Consider the following 25117-nt stretch of genomic DNA (forward strand, 5'->3'; position numbering starts at 1 on the left):
AAAATAAGCCTGAGAACATGAAGTAATGAGATGAGGAGCAAGTTGTTTTTGTAAATTTGCAGTAGTACCACAAATCTGTAAATACTTAAACCTAACCGACACACGGTATTATGCAAATCTACTGTTAAATTAAAAATAAATTGTGAAATTATGTTTCTACAAGTGTTTTGGAAAGCAGGGTTGTCGATTTTATTTGTATTGCTCATTTAAAATAAGAAAATCCTGTCCAACGCACTGGGAGGCCCAGATTTTTACTTTTTCCCAATAGGACTAGCGCAAACAAACTGTGAGTGCACTTTGTGAAGGTTCAAATTTGTTTTGCAGTTAGTAAACTGAGTTTGTATGTCAGATTATCGGTCATCATAGCATAATGCTACCAAAATATGATAACCAAAATATTGATTGCCAAAGTATTGTGGATTTAATATCTATTGGTCATATAATTACTATTCTTAACTCCACTCCATAGATACATACCTTGAAGGTATACCTCATCAAGTTACATATACATGGAACTAAGGGCCATATGTACGAACACATTTTCCCATAGACACAGAATGGGCAAAACTGCTTGCTACATCGGGCCCTAAATGTTGAAGGCAGCTGAGAGGTCTAGCAATATCTAGAGGTTTGAGTCATTTTCATCTGTGGTAGGTAGGACTTTATGATGTATGAGGCAGCTGTCTCTATGCTGCAGTGTGATATGAAACCAGATTCATAGTAATGATGTAGTGAAAGTTGCAATGAAGATGGCTAACTTGATCTTGGAGTTGAGTGTATAGCTCTTTTTCAGTGGTATTGCCAATGAAGCTGTACTTCAGTAATGGGCAGGTAGAAGTCAAGGTTTGCATTGTCTAGTGTGGTTTTCTTCCACAGTGGGAGTATCTGGCTGCCTTGAGAGCTTCTTGTAAGATGCTCTGCGTGAGGTAGGTGTGAGAGCTTATCTGTGGAGATCTTTGATAAAGGATAAAGGTAAGATATCCTGTTTATAGGAGGTGACATTGAAGGAACTGAGTATGTTCACATGATCTGAAAGGTACAGAACTATGATGGATGAACATTGCAAAATGCTATGAGAAGCGGGTGGATCTAAGAGGCTATGCAAGAATGTCGTTGTTGATGTGGCGCTGGATCTTCTGTAATTTTTCATTGTTATTGCTCATGTCTGTGAAGTGTCTCTGTTAGAAATGGGGTCTCTAGTTGGCAGTCGGTTTGCTCCCTGTCCAAGTAGGGACCCTCACTTTAGTCAGGATAAGGGAGATACCCAGCTCAGATAACCCCTGCTCTCCCCCTTGGTTGCTTGACACGAGCAGTCAGGCTTATCCCAGAAGCAATGCGTAAAGCATTTGCACATAACACTCAGTAATATACACTACGAAAAGACACCACACCTGTTTTAGAAAAATAGCCAATATTTATCTGTGTAAAACAAGACCAACACAAGAAAAATCCAACATACAATAATAAGGATATTAATTTTGCAAGAATTAACTTAAAAATACAGTTCCTTAAAGTCGATAGCTCTGTCTGGGACTATCACGATGTCGTGAACAACAAATCCAACAGTCCAGGCCGGCCGCGGCGTCACGGGCCAGCTACGGTGTTGGGAAGACAAGCAAACAGTACCTTGGAAATGCAGGGTGTCATGATCCTGGCAATGAGATCTGGGATTGTGGTGTTGTTGGCGTTGCAGCCGTTGGTTCCGGAGGTTGGTGCGTGGGTCATCGGCCCCTTGAAGTCACACGGGTTGCAGGTCAAACTTTGGGCTGATGACGAAGTCAGGAGTGCTGGCATTGATGGATTTGGGGCTGCAGTGTGGTGAGGGACGATGCAACGTGTAGTTGCCACAGGTCACTGTGCAGGGAGCGACTCGGTGATGGCGTTGGTGGGACCAGGGCTGCGGTGTGAAGTGGGTCAGTGTGACATGCGGTATCTCCAGGTCACGTTGCAGGCAGCTGCGTAGTCATTGCTGAAGAGTTGTCATTGGTAGTCCCATGGCGGTGGAACGATGTAGGGTGGGCTCTGTGCAGCACCCATAGGTCTGTTGTGATGCTTGAGTCGATGGCGCTGGTGTCGGCAGACCTGGGCTGCGGTGGAGGACCAGACAGTGCTTCGTGGACCTCATGAGCTGTGTCCACAGACCCTGGTGCAGGCAGCGGCATCAGAGTCAGTGTGGAGTGGTGTTGTTGGACCTGGCCTTTTTTTAGGTCATCCCTAAACTGTTTGCCTCCTTCCTCCTATTTTTTCAGACCAGTTTTTGTTGGCTTTAGGACTTTCACATACGTTTTGCTGGTTTATTGTCTCTGTGCACTTTACCGGTGCTTGAGTGCATATGCTCTTGGTGTAAATTGTATTGGTAATTGGCTTTTCCATAATTGGCATGTCTGATTTACTAGTAAGTCCCTAGTAAAGTGCACTAAAAGTGACCAGGACCTGTAAATAAAATGCTATTAGTGGGCCTGCAGGACTGATCGTGCCACCCCCATGAGTAACTCTGTATACATGGCTCAGACCTGCCACTGCAGTGTCTTTGTCTGCAGTTTTAAACTGCCAATTCGACTTGGCAAGTGTACCCACTTGCCAAGCCTAAACCTTCCCTTTCTAGACATGTAAGTCAACCCTAAGGTAGAACCTAGGTAGCCCCATGGATAGGGTGCAGTGTATGTTAAAAGTGGGACATGTACTGATGTGTTGTACATGACCTAACAGTGAAATACTGCTAAATTTGTTTTTCACTGTTGCAAGGCCTACCTCTCTCATAGGTTAACATGGGGGCTGCGTTTAAATATCCTTAAAGCGAAGTTTCCCTTTGAGAGCTGATAGAAATATGGAATTTGTGGTCCCTGAACTCACAATTTAAAAATACATCCTTTGGTGACAGTGGTTTTTAGATTGTTAGTTTAAAAATGCTACTTTTAGAAAGTGGGCATTTTCTTGCTTAAACCATTCTGTGACTCTTCCTGCTTGTTTATTCCATGTCTGGGTCAGACTGACAGTTGGGCTGTTTGTGAATCTCCACTAGACAATGACACAAATGGAGATGGGGTGTAGCCTGCATATCCTGTGGGCCATCTGGGCTAGAGTGGAGGGAGGAGTGGTCACTTACACCTGAATGGCTGTGCCTGCCCTCACACAACACAGTCTCTGACCCCCTGGTGTGCATCTGGAGCCAGGCCTGGGCAAGGCAGGATCCTGTAAACAACAGAGACTTCTCTTTGGACTGAGCTTGCCTCCTGTTTTGAAGTCTTGGGGCCCTCAACACTTCATCTACCAGCACCTGGACTCTCTGCTGAGACTTCTGCCCTGCCAAGTGGTGCTCCATCCATTCCCTGGGCCCTTGAAAGGTGAAGTTGGCAGAACAAGGGCTGAAATCTACACACAGAACATCGTGTGGGGACATTTTTGACGCACCGCCTTCAACGTGGCTGGAAAGTGCAACCGGATCTCTCACACATCGTCTCTGGGCATCACAGTCACCGTGAACCTGAGTGGATCCGAAGTGTCTTGTCTGGAAATCAACACATTGCTCTCTTGCGTGGGAGAAAAATGATGCATTGCCTATCTGACCGGATAAGAAAGGATGCAGGGCCTCACCTGCGAGTAAGGAATCAACGCATTGCTGACTTTTCCAATGCACGCTCCCCCTGTGCCGCTTTATTTTTGACGCAAACCATGTACTTTGTGTAAAATCAACATTTCCATTGTTTTCTATGGTGTAAGACTCTTTTTCTTTTTGAAAATTCATATCTTGACTCGTGTATGTTGGATTTTTGTCATTTTGGTCTTGTTTGAGTTAGATCAATATTTCCTATTGTTCTAAACTGGTGTGGTGTCCATTTTGCAGTGTTTTCACTGCATTACTGTGTGTGTTGGTACAAATACTTTACACATTGACTTTGAGATAAGCCTGACTGCTCATGCCGAGCTACCAAGGTGGTGAGCAGGGGTTGTCTTAGGTGTGTAACTCCCTTACCCTGACTCAAGTGAAGGTCCCTGCTTGGACAAAGTGCAAAGTGACTGCCAACCAGAGACCCCATTTCTAACAGGCGTAGTTGGGGATGCTAAGGCTGCAGTGTTAGCAAGGCGATGCAGAGTGCGGGCCCACAGGTCACGGTGCAAGCAGTGGCTCGGTGACAGCATCAGAAGATGGCAGCGTTGAGACCAGGGTTGCGATGTGGCATGGGGCACAGCTCAGTGCGGCGTTGTCAGGTCACGGTGCAGTTAGCAGCATTGTTGGTGGCGTTGCAGTGGTTTTTCTTCTGTTGCAGCGCAAAACACACAGTTCCCAGTGCTTTAGGCAGATGAAACTGAAGTCTTAGATGTCCCTGAGACTTCCAACAGGAGGCAAGCTTAACTCCGAGCCCTTGCAAAAACTTCCCAAGCTGGATACACAGCAAAGTCCAGTCTTTGCCCTCTTTTAATGCAGAAGTAGCAACTGTTGGCCAACCAGGCAAAGCACACACAGCAAAGGGGCAGTACTCCTCCAGCTCTTCAGCTCTTCTCCTTGGCTGAGGTTCCTCTTGATTCAGAATTGGTCTAAAAGCCTAGGGATTTAGATTCACTACTTATACTCATTTCTGCCTTTGAAGTAGGCAAACTTCAAAGGAAAGTCTCTGTTATTCACAAGATTCTGCTTTGCCCAGGCCTGGCTCCAGGCACACTCCAAGGGGTTTAAGACTGCATTGTGGGAGGACAGGCACAGCCCTTTCAGGTGAAGGTGTCAGCCCCTGCCTCCCCACTCTAGCCCAAGACGACTCATCAGGATATGCAGGACACAACTCAGCTCACGTTGTGTCACTGTCTAGAGGGAATTCACGAACAGCCCAACTGTCAGTCTGACCCAGATGTGGATTCCACAGGCAGGCAGAGGCACAGAATGGTTAAGCAACAAAAAGCTCATTTTCTAAAAGTGGCATTTTTAAACAGATAATCTAAAAAAAAAAACTCTACCAAAAGATGTATTTTTAAATTGTGAGTTCAGAGACCCCAAACTCCACACCTCTATCTGCTCCCAATGGGAAACTGCACTTAAAATATATTTAAAGGCAGTCCAAATGTTAACCTATGGGAGAGATAGGCCTTGCAATAGTGAAAAACGAATTCTGCAGTATTTCACTATCAGGACATGTAAAACACACCAGTACATGTCTTACCTTTTAAATACACTGCACCCTGCCCATGGGGCTATTTAGGGCTTACCTTAGGGGTGACTTACAAGTAGTAAAAGAGAAGGTTTGGGCCAGGAAAGTGGGTGCACATGCCAGGTCAAATTGGGAGTTTAAATTAAAGCTGCACACACAGACACTGCAGTGGCAGGTCTGAGACATATTTACAGGGCTACTCATGTGGGTGGCATAATAATTACTGCAGGCCCACTAGTAGCATTTGATGTACAGTCCCTGGGCACCCATTGTGTACTTTACAAGGAACTTACTTGTAAATCAGATATGCCATTCATGGATAAACCAATCGGCAATACAATTTACACAGGGAGCACTTGCACTTTAGCACTGATCTTCTGTGGTAAAGTGCACAGAGACAATAAACCAGCAAAACAGATGTGAAAAAATAGGAGGAAGATGGTAAAAACTTTGAGGCTAACCCTGCAAAAGGGTAATTTCCAACAGTCACATAGGAGGGTGAGGTTGATGATTTGTTTAACTTTCAGTTGGCAGCTTCATCGATAGTTAGTAGGTAATCACACACGCTCTCAACGAATTTCAATGTTGACCTTGGGCATTCAGATTAAGCGCTTATAAATGATAGAGTAACTGAGCAGATTGGGTGTGAAAGTGCTCAAATACCCCCATCTTTCAAGAGGATCTAAGTGACAGAGGGTCAACTTCACAAAGAGGCTTATGTGTAGTAAGGTTACAAATGCAGAGTCTCCTCACTCTTGGCGGAATCTCCACACTCGTGGCAGAAACTACACACGGCACACTCTCTGTAGTGCGCCATGGGGAGATTCCTCCCCGAAGGGAGAGATTCCACCACAAGTGAGGAGACTCCACCATGACAGCAGCGTCTCCACACTTGCAACTTTACTACACGTACGCCCATTTGAGAATAGGGCCCAGAATGTTTCCAAATGTAAAAACATGGTGATGTGTAAGTGCAAAGGGAAATATGGGAAAATATACAAATGTACTTCTGCCATTCCTTCTGTGCCCTGCAGATATTCTGTCAGAGTGTGCTTGGCTTCCAATTGTTGGCATATTATCTACGGCACCTTCATGGACTCCTGACTTTTTATCACAGCAGGTTTCATTTTGGGGCTTGGTCTTTTGATTTTAGGATTGAATTCAGCAGCTGAATAATCCTAGCATGCAAAATGTGTTGATTAAAAAGTACAGACATGTGGCACTTGGCATGGGGTCACTTTGCTGCTATGCAGTAGCTGCAATGACAGAACAGACCTGCAAGATATATTCAATACATTTGGACACCACTTTTCCAACCATGTTCTTCGTTTTACAAGTTATCGTTTTCAGGTTTGCTACTACACCTCCCACAATCAGCTAGGTTAAAGTACAGAAGCGGAAACGAGACTAGTGATAGAATCATCTGGTAACATGGGGCACAAGTCCTATAAAATAGTGAGGGGCTAATTTAATTAGAAGAGCCAATTTGCCGCAATGGTACATAGAGTGACGTTAGAGGGAGTGTTGGCACAAACATATCATAGCCCTCACATATGTGAGTTGAAAAAAAACAAAGGTAATCACACAGAGAAATGTGAAAAAATCAGTTTTACTTCTGTAAATCACTGAATGCCTTCAACGAAGGAGTAATTAAGCTTAGGCAGGGCTAAAATTGAAAGTAGTTTTAAACAAATGACTGCTCCATGGTATATGCATTTTAAAACTACCCTTCTCACTGAGTGAACAAGGTGTTGGTTTTATGTGTTTCAAAGAGTTAATAGTTCGCTGCCTGGTGCAATTCTTCAACAAACATGAAAGGACAAAGATGCCTTCCCACCTCAATTAGCTACGAAAGGGTCAGTGCTTTAAAGCATCTTCCTCAATAAAGAGGTACAAAGAGAGGTGTGAGCCATGGGACACAATGTTTGCACGTGACTAACCACAGCGATGGGGCACGCAGTGATGCCATAGCTCACTCACAATGGAGGGGCCACTCCCTATGTCCTTCACAAGGGGGGATCCCTTAAATCAGGGGGGAGGCAACCTCATCTTCTAGCCTTTGATAACCTGCAACCAGCATACGCTTCCCGGCCTACTTTGCGTAATGTTGTGTGGACCTTCAAAGTCTACAAGTAAGTATTTTCTCGAAGATTAAGTTCACTGTCATCCGGACTCCACCACTAATTGTCTTTACCTGCCCCCATACTCGGAGCGCCGCGCAGGAAGCTTTCCTCATGGCTGCCCCTCCGCCCTGTCTTTTCTGAAAGGTTTTCCAAGAAGGCTGCGTATTATTTCCTCCCAGTCTGGGTCAGATCGCCGGGCTTCGGCCGCTGCTGCGGAATTTCTGACCTAATCAGCTGCCAGGAGATGTCTCGTCCGCCCATCCCCAGGGAGCAGCGAGCAGGCCGCCCGGCGCAATCCCGGGGCTTTAGACACATTGCTAAACTTCAAACGTCTCAGCTGCAGTCAAGTCAAAACAGCACATCTGAAGGGGAAAGAAAATCCGTGACAAGTGGAGAGAGCGGTGTTAGTAAAGCTCATTCTGTCCACATCTGATGGTCTTGCGGTCCCTCTGAAGGGTGGTGGGGGCGAAGTATGGATCGAGGGCGGGGGGGGGGGAGGGATATTGATTCTAGCATAGCAGATCTAATGTGAGAGCTGGCTTTCTCACTTACCTCCCACTTGGGGCAGTAGAGGTCGGCAGGAGTAGCGGGCATGCGCAGGCCAGATCCGAACTACAATTCCCACCTTCAAGACTTCCACTTAAATTGATTGAGTTTGGGCTGATCTGCTGAGATCAGGTGGTATATCCCCAGTATATCACGTGTTGCACCCACCACATTAACTAACCACCGCACTGCAAGGTAAATCTAGATAAGTAGGTGAGTGATTATGGATATGCTTGGTGATGACGTGGTAAGCATGTAGTGGATGTCATATTATTGTATGTAGATATTATTGGCGTCAATGTAGCATCGTACAACCAGAGAGTATAACTCCACTGTATCACGTTATATTGCATTACAAAAACATTGCACCCACCACACTGACTAAACACTACATTGTGTCTAGATAAGTAGGTCTAGATAAGTATGTGTAGATATGAATTGTAATTAAATGTTTGGTGATGCAGTGGTAAGCATGTTGTGAATGTCATATTATTATTGTATATAAATACTATTGACCTCAATTTAGCATCTTAGAACGAGAATGTATAACTCCACTATATCACGTTATATTGCATTGAAAAAATATTGCATCCCCACATTGACTAACCACTACACTGCAAAGTAAGCCTCAAAGTAGATGTAGTGCTAAGAATTGTAATTACATGCTTGGTGATGTAGTGGTAACCATATAGGGTAAGATATATTCTTGTTTCCCAGTGTTATCTTGCTGCGTCTTATAACCAATAAGAGTGTATAACTCCACTATATCACAAATGTTATATAACATGGCAAAAATATTTCCTTCACCACATTGACCTAACCACTGTCTCAAGATAAGTCCAGGTAAGGCAACGTGGAAGTAACAATAGTAATTACCTTGATGATGTAGTATATCTGATATTATTGTGGGCCAACATTATTGACCTCGTTATAATACCATACCACTGGTCAGAGATAACACGTCTATGCACAAAGCCTTCATGTGCGTAAAAGTCCCAGATTATTACTTTTGGGTCTTAATTTAGGAAATGTATGCATTCTGGGAACTGTCTGTGATTGCTTTGAGTAAGCCAATTAGATTACCCCAGAGGTCTTTGAATTAGTGGGTGGGCCCATGGGGGCACCGGGCTCTGGCCAAAAGAAGCCTTATGCTGATGACAGTCCTTTGTTTTATAAATAGACTTAGTACACTGTTCCAGTAGATCTACATGCAGGGAAAAGAGGTGTCAGTATTAGCAGGAGAGCCCTCAAGCATCGACGAGGATGCTAAGCATCATCATTGGGCAGTCTCCTCGTCAGACCGGCACTGCAATGCCTGGCTGACCACCCCACATACAGTGGTGGCACTCAACCGGAGATGGGATAGCAGATCCAGTAAGGTCTGCAGTATGTACTGGCAAAGAAAGACAGGAGAGTGAAAAATAGGTTAAAATTGGCTCTGAGCCTCCGGCATCATGATTTAATCACTCAAAATGAGGATTAGGCCAAGATTAACAAAGGGAAATAGAGGAGTTCACACGGGGAATAATGTCCCACTGTACTCCCAAAAAAAGGAAAGGAGGTGGTGTACCTAGTCCTAACACAGTGTGGTCAACATGTTTCGCGCCTCTGTGGTCAAAGAATGATCCTATGGCGCTTCATCAGGACCGTGAACTACTACTTCTCCTATTAATATCAAACGGTAAGTGCTAGAAGGTCACTTACTGAACGCAGACTATTTGTCACCCTCAGTTGGTCAGTAGGTCGCCCATCCCATGTAGAGAAAGGGCATCATGGGGACACGTAAACCTCAAACCAAAGGAGAGTTCATTCAGTCTTCCTATGGTCCAGCGGTCACACCTACCCAAGGTCGCGTGCCTGAAGACCTTTGTTTTAAGCAGGGAAAATGAGCGCGAGTAAGCTGCTCTGTAATGGGCCATCACTAATATCTTTTGTCATTTGTATCCTAGTTGGGAGTGTGAGTCAAAAGGGAAGAGACTTCAAATATTCTTCAAACCCCCAAATAATCACTCTGTGGATACTTTCACACGTCAGTAAGACCTGCCTGACCAGAATACTATGGGCCATATTTATACTTTTTTGACGCACAACTGCGCCAACGCAGTTGTGCGTCAAAAATTTTAATGCCGGCTAACGCCATTCCAAAGCGCCATGCGGGCGCCTTATTTATGGAATGACGTTAGCCGGCGCAGCTGACTGGTGTGCGTAAAAAAAAATGACCCACACCAGGCTGCGCCGGCGTAGGGGAAAATGGAGCTTAGGCGTCAAAAAATGGGGCAAGTCAGGTCTGTGGCAAAATATTGCCCTCAACCCGATTTGTGCCATTTTTTTTTACTCCCAACCCCCATTGAAATGACTCCTGTCTTAGCACAGACAGGAGTCATGCCCCCTTTCCCAATGGCCATGCCCAGGGGACTTATGTCCCCTGGGCATGGTCATTGGGCATAGTGGCATGTAGGGGGGCACAAATCAGGCCCCCCTATGCCACACAAAAATACAAAATAAAATACTTACCTGAACTTACCTTAAGTTCCCTGGGATGGGTCCCTCCATCCTTGGGCGTCCTCCTGGGGTGGGCAAGGGTGGCAGGGGGTGTCCCTGGGGACATGGGAGGGCACCTCTGGGCTCCTTCCGAGCCCACAGGTCCCTTAACGCCTGCCCTGACCAGGCGTTAAAAAATGACGCAAAAGCGGCTGGACGTAATTTTTTTTTTACCCGCCCACTCCCGTGCGTCATTTTTGCATGGGAGTTTAAATAAGGCGCACATGCCTTGGAGTCATTTTTTAGATGGGAACGCCTACCTTGCATATCATTAACGCAAGGTAGGTGTCCACGCTAAAAAATTACGCAAACTCCAAGATCTTTGGCGCTAGACGGGTCTAACGCCAAAGTATAAATATGGAGTTAGTTTGCGTCGGATTTGCATCAAAAAAACAACGCAATTCCGGCGCAAACAGAGTATAAATATGCCCGTAGTTTGGCAATCATGTATCTCATTGCATTTGAAAAAAGGTAACACAGCTTAACTGCAATGTTTAAATAAGCCTAGAAATACTTAACTTAATGGAATCATTTTGAAAAGTTTCAAGGGGGGCTTGGTGATTTTTTTTCCTGGGTTTGGGTGGGGGGATTAACCTGATTTGCAAAAGAAAAGCCCGCAAGTGGCACATCCTAACTTGAGAAATCTATCTCATGCCATTTTGGTGCCACATGAAGCACTGATGGATGGGTAGAATATAATTAAAATCTGAGCTGAAAAGAATCTGACTCTGAAAATACTGTTTTAGACACATTCTAGGACCTGTTGACTGGTACCATCCATACAAGCAATTGTATAGTGTAGCCAGTCCTTGGAGATGGTAGCACATTTAACATAAGAAGTAACAAGAAACAGGTGGATAAATAAATTACATGAGCTTTAGGTCATAGCTGGTAAATTGCATAGAAGTAAAAGAGATATCTAAGAACCTTTGAGCCAACCAAAAATGAAGAGGAAAATAATGAGTAAATTGAGGATGTAAGCCAATCACATCAGAGACAAGATGAGACAAACACAGCCTTATCTACTGAGAAATAGTAATGGAAACTGTAAGGGGCAAGAGGAAGGCTGTCTAAAATGGCACTGTGCATCACACTGATCAGCATAAATCCCCCAGTATTCTCGGGAAATGGCAGAGAAGAGAAACTGGTTACTTGCTCTGGCTGGAAGTCAAGTAATTTATTATTCTAGATTTAAGGAGGTTTGTTTCATCCAGGAGTCAGTGGGTATGATGGCATCCCTGTAATCTTCTACAAAGGAGGTGGGACCACAGGGGTGGTGACCAACCCACTATTGGACTGGCTGTTTCCATTGGTAGTTGTCCCTGTGGAACGGACGTTCCCCTGTGGCAAGGGTACTTTTTCTTCTCCTCGTGGAGCACCTGGAGAGAAAACCGAAAGAAGGCTGCTGCTCATGCACATGCAATGTCTGACTAAACCATAGGAAGAAGCTATGATCACCTGAAATGTGACTCTCAAGAGTAGACCTCTTGGTGGCCCATTTCTCCACTCACTAGTGCCCTCAGTTCAAGTTCTGGGAACTCAGAGACTACCCAGCTGTCCAACACACTAAGGGGGTGATTCCGACCCTGGCGGTAAAAACCGCCAGGGCCGGGGTCCGCGGGAGCACCGCCAACAGGCTGGCGGTGCTCCTTTGGGCATTCTGACCGCGGCGGTACAGCCGCGGCCAGAAACGGAAAGTCGGCGTTGTACCGCCGACTTTCCGCTGCCCATGGGGATTCCGACCCCCATACCGCCATCCTGTTCCTGGCGGTTTCGGCCGCCAGGAACAGGATGGCGGTATGGGGTGTCGTGGGGCCCCTGGGGGCCCCTGCAGTGCCCATGCCAATGGCATGGGCACTGCAGGGGCCCCCGTAAGAGGGCCCCACTTTGAATTTCAGTGTCTGCTTAGCAGACACTGAAATTCGCGACGGGTGCTATTGCACCCGTCGTTCCCCTTCCACTCCGCCGGCTCTCGTGGAAGGGTGTTTCCCACTGGGCTGGCGGGCAGCCTTTTGGCGGTCGCCCGCCAGCCCAGTGGGAAACCCAGAATGACCGCCGCGATCTTTTGACCGCGGTACGGTCTTCTGGCGGTTCCCGCTTGGCGGGCGGCTCCCGCCGCCCGCCAAGCTTGGAATGACCCCCTAAGTGCCATTCACACACACAGATCATCTCAGTATAGGCCTGGTGTGATTTACAAGGCATACACATGTTCTGCCTTAATCCTACAGTCAGTGAAGAAGTAAATGGCACTCAAACAATGCATACCTGAGCTGATAGGAACTGATTGTACACTTGGATGAGATTCACCAGGGACACTCAGTTACTGTTCCATAGACTTTGTAACTTTCTGCCCTAAGATTCTCCATTTGCCGCATCTCGTGGCCACTCTTGTGGAAGCAAGTTCCAGTAAACTCTTTGTTTTCATACTCCTGTTCAGCCTTGGACCTGTGTTGGATGGCCCTCCCTTGCTCCTGCCTCATTTCCCAACTTCTGTTTTCTCTGGCAGCAAGTGAGACACCCATATACCTTGAACTTTTCTTTTAGGCTTGCCTACCCAGGCATCTCCTACATCCCTAATTGACTGTTTGAGTTCACTGTTCACAAGTGCTGAGAAACCTGCTACCCCACTGCAGGTGTGTAGTAAGCCAATCAATCAAGACTCTACAACACCTCACTTTTGAACTGCATGCCAAGAAAGATGTCACAAACATCATCATTGTCACTTTCTGGTGGAAACCCATTCTCATTAATGGACTTATTATTGTGACTATCATGGTGAATATGTCTTCCATTTAATCAGATTTGTCATTGTTCCACCCTGGGCTATCGATTTGTGATTAGTTTTGCTTTTGTTTATGAACCTGTTTGTTAGTATGGTTGCAGCTGACTGATTGGCACCGTTGTGCCTGTTTGTTGGCAAAGTTGTTTCCATCATATTGATGGACTGCTCAGAGTTCTGTTCAAACTTTGATGGATACTACTTTTCTCTTCCGATGCACCCTGCATCCTCCTTCCTCACATTCCTCTTCTAACTCTCTTGCTCCGTGCCATCTTTAATTTGTTTATGTGTTGTTTAGTATTTTTGAGACCAGTTGTCTGTTTTTTTAGCCTTGGGGGGTTATGGTTGGGTCTTAGCTTCTTCACAGTTCTCTGGTGAATTAGTTTTTTTCTATTGTTTTGGAAAGTTGTTTTAAAGCAAACAAAAAAATTATAAGAGCGTTGCCCTTCTACAGGCTCTGATGTGCAGGCAGAAATCAGTAATGAGAAAGTTAGTTCCAACCATTGAGCAGGAGGCTCTTTGCAAGCAAGCACTGTGCTGAAGATACAACTAGATGTGGGGTAGCCATGAAGCTAGCAGTGGCAAAGAGAAAGCAATGCAGCAGGTACTAGTTGGCATTCATTGGTCAGAGATAGGTCAGTGGCAGAAGTCGTGATGCAAAGGGCTCGAAAGAAGCTAACACTGAAAGATGCTTGGTGAAGCATAAGTAGCAAGATATTAAGGTTGCTACATTCCAAGGAAATTGTAGAAACACTTTGGGAAAATGTGAACATTTTGATGGACAAGCCAAAAATGCCAATGCAGTCTAAGCACCAAGATGCAAAGGCTTACCAGGATGTGGAGTGTGAACACATTTCCACAAATCTTGGATTCACCCAGGAGAATTAGGACAGGAGGAAACCCTTCAAGGTGTACAGGAAAGGTGTGCAGCAGGAAAGCCTCTGATGGAGACAGAGGAAGAACTGATTTTACCATGGAACAGACAAAGAAAAATATGTTGGAAGTAGCCATGCCTTATTGGGATTGAAGGGGGGATCTCTTAAGATGCTTCTTATCAGGAACCTGTAGCTTATGGAGTCCTAGTGTCTTCTCTTTTTGGTATATGTGGTTTTAATTTTTCCATAATATGTGCTAGTGTTCAAGACTTGAACTGAATTAGCCACTCCTACCTGACATGGATAACCTGAGAGGTCTGGGTTCACGGGGCAGACAAGGTAGCAAGCACAGGGTTGACCTGACAACACGCATGAAGGCATTTGAGAAGCTGGAGGTGCTGAGTGAGTCATTGGTTGGCGATGAAGACTGCTAGAGGTCTGGAGGTTATATATGTGTAAACCTTGTTTTGGATACATTTTCGGTCTCTGCACTATAATGCCAGAAGGTCTTACATTGAACTCTGTATGTGATGAGCACCCAGAAAAAAATAATCAGAGCTAGGTAGGCATAGTTAAGCCATTAACGACTCAAGATATTTCCTGCTGTTTTGTTTTGCATTAATTATTGGTTATCAGGGAAACGTTCAAGAGGCCAGAGGCCAGTTAATAGTGTTCTTCTCTGGTTGATTCCTGAGACCCTGATGATTCCAATAGGGTAGTCTTAGGGTGGGTATACATGAACAGGAGACTTGAAGGAACGTTTGAAATCAAACAATCCATGTAAAATATTTACAAAAAAAAATACTATTTTAATGTTTGCTCAACTATGTACAGTTCACTGTTTCTACTATGACATCTACTATTCCAGGCAGCAATATCTGTAAAAAATACTCTCTTTGTGTGCTATAAACTCTATAACATTCAAGAGCTGGATGATATAAATAACTTTGTAAACGACGGATGGAATAATCTGAACTGTACTACAGGTTCTAATATCTCTAAGTGCCTTCAGTGAGTTAGAATTCAGGTCTGCGATCTGAGCAAATGACTTTCAATACACATAGGGCCTGATTACAACTTTGGAGGAGGTGTTAATCTGTCCCAAAAGTGACGGTAAAGTGACAGATTTACCACCAGCCGTATTACGAGTCCATTATATCCTATGGAACTCGTAATACGGCTGGTGGTATATCCGTCACATTTGGGACGGATTAACACCTCCTCCAAAGTTGTAATCAGGCCCATAATTCATTCATCGAGTGTCACAAAATGAATATTCATAAGTAGTGTGCTTTCTCTCCCAGCTATATCCTTTAACTTACAAACCACCGACATTAAGTACATTTTAAAGCATTGTTTATGTATCACACTGAAGTTGAGACAGGTGGGATGCATGTTTAAAACACCAGTGGTGCTAGTGCACACTTGCAGGTCTGTTATGACATGCCCGGTACATATTTAAAAACCCCATAGGGGCTAGTGCGCACACAGGCGTGCTATGACAGGCTCAGCATATGTTGGGCGCACCAGTGGGCACACATGCCCACACTGGCCTTTCCAAAAGATTATCATGGTTGACATTGGGTTTTACCCTTGAGTTATCTAAAAGTACTGCAATTCTCTGTATGTCCACATTACTGATACCTTTGGGAACCGGGGTGCACCCTATAACTGTATGATATTGAATTAGGATAATCGCTAGGGTGGATCTCGTGCTCACAATGTTTCGGACCTACATGAGGGTCGTGGAAGGGAAAGTTTTATTTTTCTCACGTGCACATACTGCAAATGTTGTTTTAACACAATTGGGCCTAGAAGTGCTAGTGATAACTCTAAATGTGATGTATGTCTGGATTTACATGATGTTTGTGTTGTATTAAGTAATGTGTGTGTTGAATGCACATTTTACTTTCATACACCCTGTGTGTCAATGTATTTGTTGTATGGTAGTGCTGTGCCAATGCTTTACACATTGCTCCTGTGATGAGCCTGACTGCTCAGTGTCAAACAACCCAAGGGTTTGCACAGGTCCACCCTTGCTGGGAGTGGTAGGTTCTGCCTGGCTGGGGCCTCACCTCAGCCAACCAGAACATGCCGCCTCTGACAGTATGGGTGCCCGAAACGTGTAAATTGTGCTCTACCTTCATGTCGTGGGAGGTCCACAGAGAGTAGTTTAGGGCAGAGGAGGAGAGAGCAAAATGAGGATGAGAAGGGCAATGTAGGCTGTCGGCCATTACGTCCTCCTTCCCATTAGAAGTAGTGTGCCCAGTATGTATTACATGGTCTTTGGAGTGTATGATTTCTAAGACTATGGTATCCCTAGATTTTCTCTCTCAGATACTATTATACTGCTCAACACCTCTGTTTGTAGAGCTTCTGCTTTGCATTTTGCCCACCTTGTTCTCCATTTCTCAATTGTGGGTGTTCATGTTGCTTTCCACTGCATTAGAAAAATGAATAGTCTTTTGCCAATGTTAGATCCAACAAATTGGTGGCATTCTTAGTTTTCCAAGTTCTGAGCATTAAGATTCTGATTACATGATTTTCTTGCATCCTCCTCTTCTCCTCTCTCTTCTATATGTCTCCATTGTCCTTTCCCCAAATGTACCTGTGATTTCTGTCTCTTCCAACTCATTCCTTCCTTCTGACTTTCGATTTGGTCTTAATTTCACTCTTTGTGTTTTTGCACTCTTCTTTTCTTATGCATATACCCTTCTCAGTATTTTCCCTCAACTATTGTGTACAGTCCAAGCCCCTGCTGGTCAGCAGTCTTGGTTGCGTTTGCTAACATATAAGTCTGTTAATCTCTCCTTTTCAGAGGTGCTTATTTGGTCAAACTTAACTCTACTTACTCTTTACTCTAGGTACTCACTATAGTCAGGTGAGCTTTTTGTGCACAACTTGATCCGACTATATGGAAGCAGACTCATAAATTGCCATGGGTTGATCTAACCTGGCAAATTAAATCTGCCAAAGAAAGATCTCCTAGGCTACTTGAACAGCGTAATTACCAGAGTCTTCATGAGCAATTGTGGAATGTTCTGCTGTCGTGTAGATAAACGTATCAGTGATAAATGACATCATTAAAGGCTGCCAATTTGTGTAGCTCCTTTGCGGAAGTAGCCTTGGATGAAAGATGTCTCTTTGCCCCAGGTGTCTTCTCCAGGTGGTAGTTCTTCCTGATTTTCCCTTTTGCGACTCCGTCACTTTAGTGCAAAGTTACCAGAGATCTTCGCTGCAACAGATCTTCTTAAATATATGTTCAGCCACTGGATGCTAGTGGGATGGGTGCATGGCTGCTCATTCCACCGCAGTACTGACAATTTAAGAGCACCAGTCTCAGCTCCTGATCCCTGCCTCCAGTGTGGAATTAAACGAAGCCCAAATTAAAAAGACATGCATGAGACAAGTGGTAGAGAGTGCACATCTAAAATCCAGGAAGCTGTTGAAACACAGTCTGCCAAGATAGACAAATGCTTACAAGTAGTTGGTTAAGCATCAGGAAGAAGGACCTGGTGAAGAAGCAGAGAAGTCAAGAGACATAGAAAAAACTCTTGTAGTCATATCCGTATGCTGTGAGCTGACAGTGTTTGAGAGAAGCCACATTGTGACAGGAAAGGGCATCGAAATGCCATGGGCAGTTTTACTGGCTCACATAGGCCACTTGCCGGTGCCGATGAGCACTTCACCAACTGAAATACAAGTGTCTTGAAAACATTTATTTGTTATAGCAGAAGGTCCGAAAGCACAGATTCAGCTCTAGACTTTTTTGACACTGAAGCATAGACAACATGGGAAAGGATGACAATGGGAAACTAAATAATGGCTGGTCCGAGCCATGCACATTCATTTTTCACAATTCAATAGTACTTGTTTATCAAATTTTTATAAAATTGTGTTTACGAGCAACTTTTTCCTTTAGCCACTACGAGCAAGTATTAACTAATTTCAAAACGTCCCAAAGTACTTTTCAAATTAAGGTTAATTTTTCAATTATTTCAAAGTCCCTTAAAATTGTCTTTGTGCCAGTGGTTGTCATTCATCATCAATGAGTCTAAATTTCAGTCAACAGTTCTATAGAACAAACTGAAATATATGTTTTTTTTTTAAAGCTTATATAAAACAAATAAAAACAAGTATTTTTTAGACAGATCAACCGACTTAGATAATCAAGAACATTTGCTTTCCTTTATTTTACAGTCTATAATTATTATTCCCTTTCTGCAAACAAAGTTTCAATGATAGGCCTGTGCGTTTGATATAAATGACTCTGCAGTTTGTGATTTACTTTACACAAAGGAATGATAGGAGGCATGTTCGCACTTTATCAAGGTCACTGGATCTGTGTATGAATTTAGCTTTTTATGGGATTTTATGGTTGTGCTGATTTTTCGGTTATTGTCTTTTGACATTTTCCTGCTATTTATCTTTTACTACGTAAATCAGTCAAATCAAATCAAATCATTAACATTTATAAAGCGCGCTACTCACCCGTGCGGGTCTTAAGGCGCTAGGGGAAAGGGGGGGTTACTGCTGCTCGAATAGCCAGGTTTTTAGGAGTCTCCGGAAAGCGGAGTGGTCCTGGGTGGTCCTGAGGCTGGTGGGGAGGGAGTTCCAGGTCTTGGCCGCCAGGAAGGAGAAAGATCTCCCACCCGCCGTGGAGCGGCAGATGCGAGGGACGGCAGCGAGTGCGAGACCAGAGGAACGGAGGAGGCGGGTGGGAACGTAGAAGCTGAGGCGTCGGTTGAGGTATTCCGGTCCCTTGTTGTGTCAGTGGTGTATTGCGTGTGATCAATTGTTTATACTTGGTATTGTATAGCATTCCTGCACTTCATTTTAATTGTGGTATTAATCGGAATATTTATGGAAAAGTGCTGCACTGTTCATGATGTGCCACTTTTCTAGCACCCATTGCCTCCCCCAATGACACTATGTGTGCACCCTATGTACAATACAGCGCACCATGGCGGTCGTGTCCACATTAGCATCATAATTTATGGCGCTATTGTGGCATTTTGCTGGATTAGCGCCATAAATGATGGTGCTACTGCAGCAAAGCACAGGGAGGCCTATTGTTTTCAATGGGAGTGTCATCCTAAGGCAGACATTAATAATGACGCTGAAAACGGTGCAGTGAAATCTATTAAATTTCTCTGCGCCATTTTTCTGGGCCTCCCTATGTGGGAACGCCCCCTTGCATACATTATACCTGGCGCAGGCATAATGTGGCGTAAGGGATCCAAAGTGGTGCACTGCTTGCATTGCGCCACTTTGTAAATGTGGCCAGTTGGAAATGCCACCTTAACGCCACATTTGTTTAAAAAAAAGATGCAATAGTGGTGCAAGGTGACACTAGGCGCATCATAAATATGCCCCTAAGTATCCTATACTTCATTGGATTCACAGTAGCATCTGCGTCTCGACTATCCTGGTGCGAATTTTTCACAATTTTGGATCTCTAGCTCAGTCTGGTGATGAACCACTTCACTTTTAATGGTTTTACAATATATTATATTTGTTTCTTTTGTTGATGTAATCATGATATTATCGTGCACAATTCAGCTCAATAAAAATACATTTAAAAGAATAGTCTGCAGTTTGTATGCAGCCCTGTACTTTCAGTGTTACACCGCATGTTCCTACTCCTACCTCATTCTTTGTGGCTCATTTGGTGCTCAAATTAGTCTCCTTTCAAAATTCCATTCATAGTATTTTTATTTATTTGGTCACCGCCTGATGATGGGAAGTAACTGTGATAGTATTTGCTGTTTATTTTTCATGCTATCTTAGATATAGTATGTATTGCATTTTATCGTGGTAAAGTCTTTGTAAAATTATCACACCTACACTCAAACTTGAAGAGTAAAAGGCCATTTTATTAGGACAGATTTGTATCAATAGCCTGACTTTACACTGGAAGCAACATTAAGCATGCTATCTACTTAATCAAGACATTAACCAAACCTCATTGCCAAATCTCATTTGTCCATACCTCCTTCTCGAGATGTACCAAGCATTTCCCATCCAAGACCCCATACAATGACCTCATTACTTCAATTTTCATTCGCTATCTTGCTTCATCCCCCCGGTCTCTCTCTCTCTCTTTCTACCCATAAGCCCCCCCAAAAAAATTCCTTGTCCTGCTCCAAAGCCCCAAACTTCATCTTCTCCTGTGGTCCCTACGTCACCGCTTGAGGGATGGATATGCCCTCACCTGATTCACCATCCCTCCAACTATTGCCTGGTCCCCTCAGTACAACCCTGAACTACTGTGGCATGGCATGGACCACCACTCTGACCCTCAATACAGCCAGCTGGGTGGGTGGCTCAGTTTTTCTTCCCTGTCTGCCTTGGGTAAAGGAGTCAGCAAAGAGGCTGAACTTCTGACTCCCAGTTCCCTAAATACCTTTCCTTACACCCACCCCTTCCTATCTTCCTAAACCTATCCCTTAAGTTTTCCCCCGTGGCCTGCTCCATTCCATGAAGATACCTGGGGCACATCGACTACACCAGTTGCTTCCTCCAGGTCCCATCAGTGTCTTAAATGGCTGCAGTCATTAACTGAACTTTTCTTCGCATCAACAAATATTAAGTGCAAAATACATACATTCTGACTGCCTGCTTTGCACCACTATCCCTCCAGAAATTTAATCGATGGACCTCAATGTCCAAGATTAAGTTTGCTATACCCTTGTTTTCCAAAAACCTTTACTGTCTGGAAACTTCTACCTATACACGCCAGACTTATAATTTTATTTATTTAGTTTTGCATTGTTATATAGAGTGGACATGGCCTGAAGCCATCAGAGTGCTTCACAACAGTAGCAGGATAAATGAGTTACAGTTACAGAAATTAAACTTTGGCGTTTACATCAGTAGATGCATGTAGGAGTTACATAAGTTGGTCAAAGGTCATAAACAGTGAAAGCATCAATTTAGGTTGTCGGGGTCACATAACAATGGTAGTTTAGATCCTGGTGGATAGAATATTTCAGTATGGTCGAGGGCGATTAACAGAGTTGTCTGTCAAACAAGAGGAGCTTGAGGTCCTTTTTGAAGGTGTGTAGGCAGGTGGTTAGGCAGAGGGATAGAGGGAGCAGAGGGTTCCACATTCTTGTGCCACTACCAGAGAATGACTGGCTCAAGTGTCTTTCTTGAATTAAGGTGGGAGATTCCAGGAGCAGGGATTATACATTTCTGGAATCCTTATTTGCTCCAGAGATTTTCAGTTTCTTGTTTAGATAGGAGGGTGAAGAGGAGTGCAGCAGTGCCCTGTGAGTAATGCAGGTGGTTTTGAATTGGGTCAGCGCTTCAATGATAAGCCATTGGAGGGTTAGCAGGATAGAGGTAATGTAGTCAACTTTCTTGAGACCTAAAATGAAGCATGCTGCTGCATGTAGTGTTGCTCTAAGTGGGTCTAGGTGAACTTTGAGAATGTCTGAGAGAAGGGCAATTCCATGATCTAGTCTGGAGAGAATGAGAGACTGCACCACAGTTTTAGGGTCTTGCTCCGGGATCATTTGTCTGATTCCCCAAGGCTGCCTAAGTTGGTGTTGTGCACTTTTGGCCATGGCTGCCATGTGGCTGTGAAGACTGAGATGCTTATCAAGGGTTATACCAAGTGATCTGGCCCTGTGGACAATGACGGGGCAGCCATCCATGGCGGGAAGGTTGGTTATCCATTTTTGTACTGGAGTTTTTGCTTTCAGAGGTGAAATCAAAATAAATTCTGTTTTTGTTTGGTTGAGTTTTTAATGGTGGTTAGACTCCAGTATAAGAATCTCAAACCCTCAGAAAACCACTTTCCCTAACTTGTTGTATCTAAGGGCCAGATGTAGCAAACGTTTTTACCCATTCTGTGTCTATGGGAAAAAGTGTTCGTACATATAGCCCTAAATCTTTGTGCTCAGGATCTGAAGCAAAAAGCACACTCAAGAAGACCTTTGGGATGCCACTTTGTGAAATGCAGCTGAGACTGGAGATGATGGCTTCTTTTTACAATCCATCATACATGGGTGAGCAATGTAATGTGATTGGCTAAGTTTCCTACAGAAACAAAATCAGCTCTCTGCACATGATTGGTCCAAATTCAGTGCTTACCAAATTTAAGGCGCTGGCTGTTGGTGGGGCCCACTGGCAGCCATTCTGGATTTGGACGTTATCCTTTGATCCAGCGCAAGAGAGTAAAACACAAAAATGAGGAAGAAAAAGAAGAAACAAACAGTGACAAATAAAAAAAGCAGGGATGAAAAAACCTGTAAATGTGAGGTAAAGGGACAGGGAGTGGTTAGTGGTGGATTAAGGAGGCTGGAGATCAAATTAAGAGTTAAGGCAGGGTATTCTGCACCCTGACCTTTGATACTGTGGCTGTGGAATTCTTTGGCGCCCGGTACTTATTCTTTTATAAAATAAGCCCTGTCCAAATCTGGATTCTGGAGTGTTATCCATCTAAAGCGTACCACGAAAATTGAGGAAAAAAGGCAAGTCACTTCAATGTGAATTCTATAGATTTTAACATGCTAATAAGTACACTTCAAAAGATGAAAAGTAACATCTGTATGTCTTTACACTGAACGAGGCAACCCACTTGTTTCATACATCTATACACTGCAGTGCTGCAAACACATTCATCCAGTTCCAGCCGATGCACAGTCATGGTTAGAGCAGCACTTTCTTTCTAAATTACTCAACTTCCTGTGGTTTAAAAAACCATAAGGCGATCGCAATGGCATTTCACTCTCAGCTGGTCTGTACAAATCTGGTACTAGATATCACATTTTGTGAACATTGATTCAGCTTTTATGAAGCTATAAAGGGTAATGACACACAAAAGTACTGTAGGATTTAACATTGGAAGATGGATTCCCACATTAGTACAAAATGGCCACCCCAATCAACATTGCACATTACACTATACAATGAGAGTGTGGTGTGAAAAAGTGCACTGAGTGTAAATTCCCTATATAGCATCTATGTTATTGCATCTATGGTTGCATTTAGCAAGGGGAGAACACCAATGGCAAAATTGACCTGGAACTGAAACTAGAGGTGCAATACAATCTAGTCTAGCTTCCACAATACCATAGTCATACATATCACTGATCCACTATCAAAGACTATGTTAAATACCTTTGACTGGGTATCTTCACTGGATATAATATAGAAACCAAACTGATAAATATGTATTAATTAGATGTCATAACACATTTAAAAGAGAAAAAAGAAAAATCTAGGAGAAAAAATACTCACCTAATCATTTTGTGGAGTTTTTCTAGGGATCCTTTCAAAAGGCATTAATAAAAAAAATCATCATAATGTGGAGGAGGATAGAGTCTATTATAAATATCCTTATTGGTATTATCTTTGGAACAAGGATTAATGGACCTGGTGCGGAGTGGAGTCAGTGGTTTCTTGTCTATAGGAGAGTTATAATGTTGCCAAACACGGTGAGATGCAACATGCCAGATAAATTTACATTTCCTGCATAGCTTTTTAATATACATGATTTGCTTTGTTCATACTACCAATCAATTTCATGGCCGCGGCATTCTCTCTTGCTGTTGGGCACCAGTGAGGTAATGCAGCTCGCTTTGCAGAAGAGATGTGGAGGAACAATGAAGTATGCATGCCTGGATGACATGTTACTGGTGTTGGAGGTATGGTCGATGATATTTGTATTATCATTGCTTGTGTTAGTGATGTTATTGTAGGTGATATTGGTGGCTGGAGTATTAGTAGTAGTACATTCGTGTAGATGACATTGTTGGTATTGGTTGTGACATTTTTGCTGTATAGCACTGTTGGATTGTTATTGGTAGTAGTGATATTGGTGGTGGTGGTAATGTGGTATTGGCTTTCTTGTTTGTGGTAATGATGGTGCTATTAGTAGTTATTTTGTGTTTGTGATGATGGTACTGGTGCTGGTGGTATTTGTGTTGTGGTATTCCTAGTTGTGTGGTAGTACTAGTGATGGCACTACTGTGGTGGTGTTAGTGTTGTGGTACTGGTGCCATGTGGTACTACCATGAGGTAGTATTGAGTCCATTGCTGGTTTTGGCACTACTAGAGATGGTACTGGTGATGTTGGTTGTGCTAATGGGATTTGTAGTGGTAGTAGTGATGGGCAGTAGTGCTGGTGGTTGTCGTTTTTTGGTGACAGCATTGATGTTGGGTTTCTGGTGGTGTTATTTGGGGTTTGAAGGTAATATTACTGGTGGTGGTCTTGGAGGTGTAAGTGATGATAGTCTTGTCAGTGGTGGTATTGGTGGTATAAGTATTGGTGGGTTGAGTAGAAGCTGTTGCAGTAAACAAAATACATGCCTTCTGTATATAATGCCTTTACACGTTAAAGAATTGAATGTAACAAAAATGTGATAATTGACTATGTTTTTTGGATGTAAAAATAATCCTTCATGCATTGTGATGCAAGTTCTCTAAAAGAGGCTGAAGCTTTCCACAGGAGTGGAAATGAAGCAACAACCAGTACTTTGCACTGCACATTGTGCAACACACAAGACTGGTCCTCATTTTCTGTAGTATTGGCTGACTACATTTAGGCCTATCTGCAAAATTCACTTCACTACTGCAAATCTAGAAAAATGACTTACTTTTGTAGAAGAGGATTTGGTTGTCATTCCTTTTCTGTCTTGGTGCCCAAATATTTGAATACCCTGTCGGCCATCATCCACAAGGAATCTACTTTACTTGCCTTCAGGAAAAACTTAAAACATGGCTGTTTCAAACTAAGCTTGTGTAGAGGCATTATGCAAGTATCTGCAGTCCTTGTGGCATGGCTTACCCCAACTCTTCCATTGCCTCTCAGTCCTTCAGTGGGTCCCCAATCAGCCTAAGGACAATTAAAATCTGGAAGACTTCCCTCTTTACACTGTGCAGGGAAACCTATCATTTCGCATTACACCACTGAGCCCAGCCTTATTTTTAGCCTAATTTACCTTTATCAGGGGCCAGAAACCATGACTGGCTATTAGAGTAATACTTTAAAAATTTAATGAATTTATTCATTCATTCTACATATGAAAATGTTGCAACCCAACCAAACCCCTCCACTCTGGCACCCCTCCTTTAAGATGATGACAGCACTCCAAGAACCAC

This window comes from Pleurodeles waltl, chromosome 10 (genome assembly GCF_031143425.1).
Source record: "Pleurodeles waltl isolate 20211129_DDA chromosome 10, aPleWal1.hap1.20221129, whole genome shotgun sequence".
NCBI classification, from domain to species: Eukaryota; Metazoa; Chordata; class Amphibia; order Caudata; family Salamandridae; genus Pleurodeles; species Pleurodeles waltl.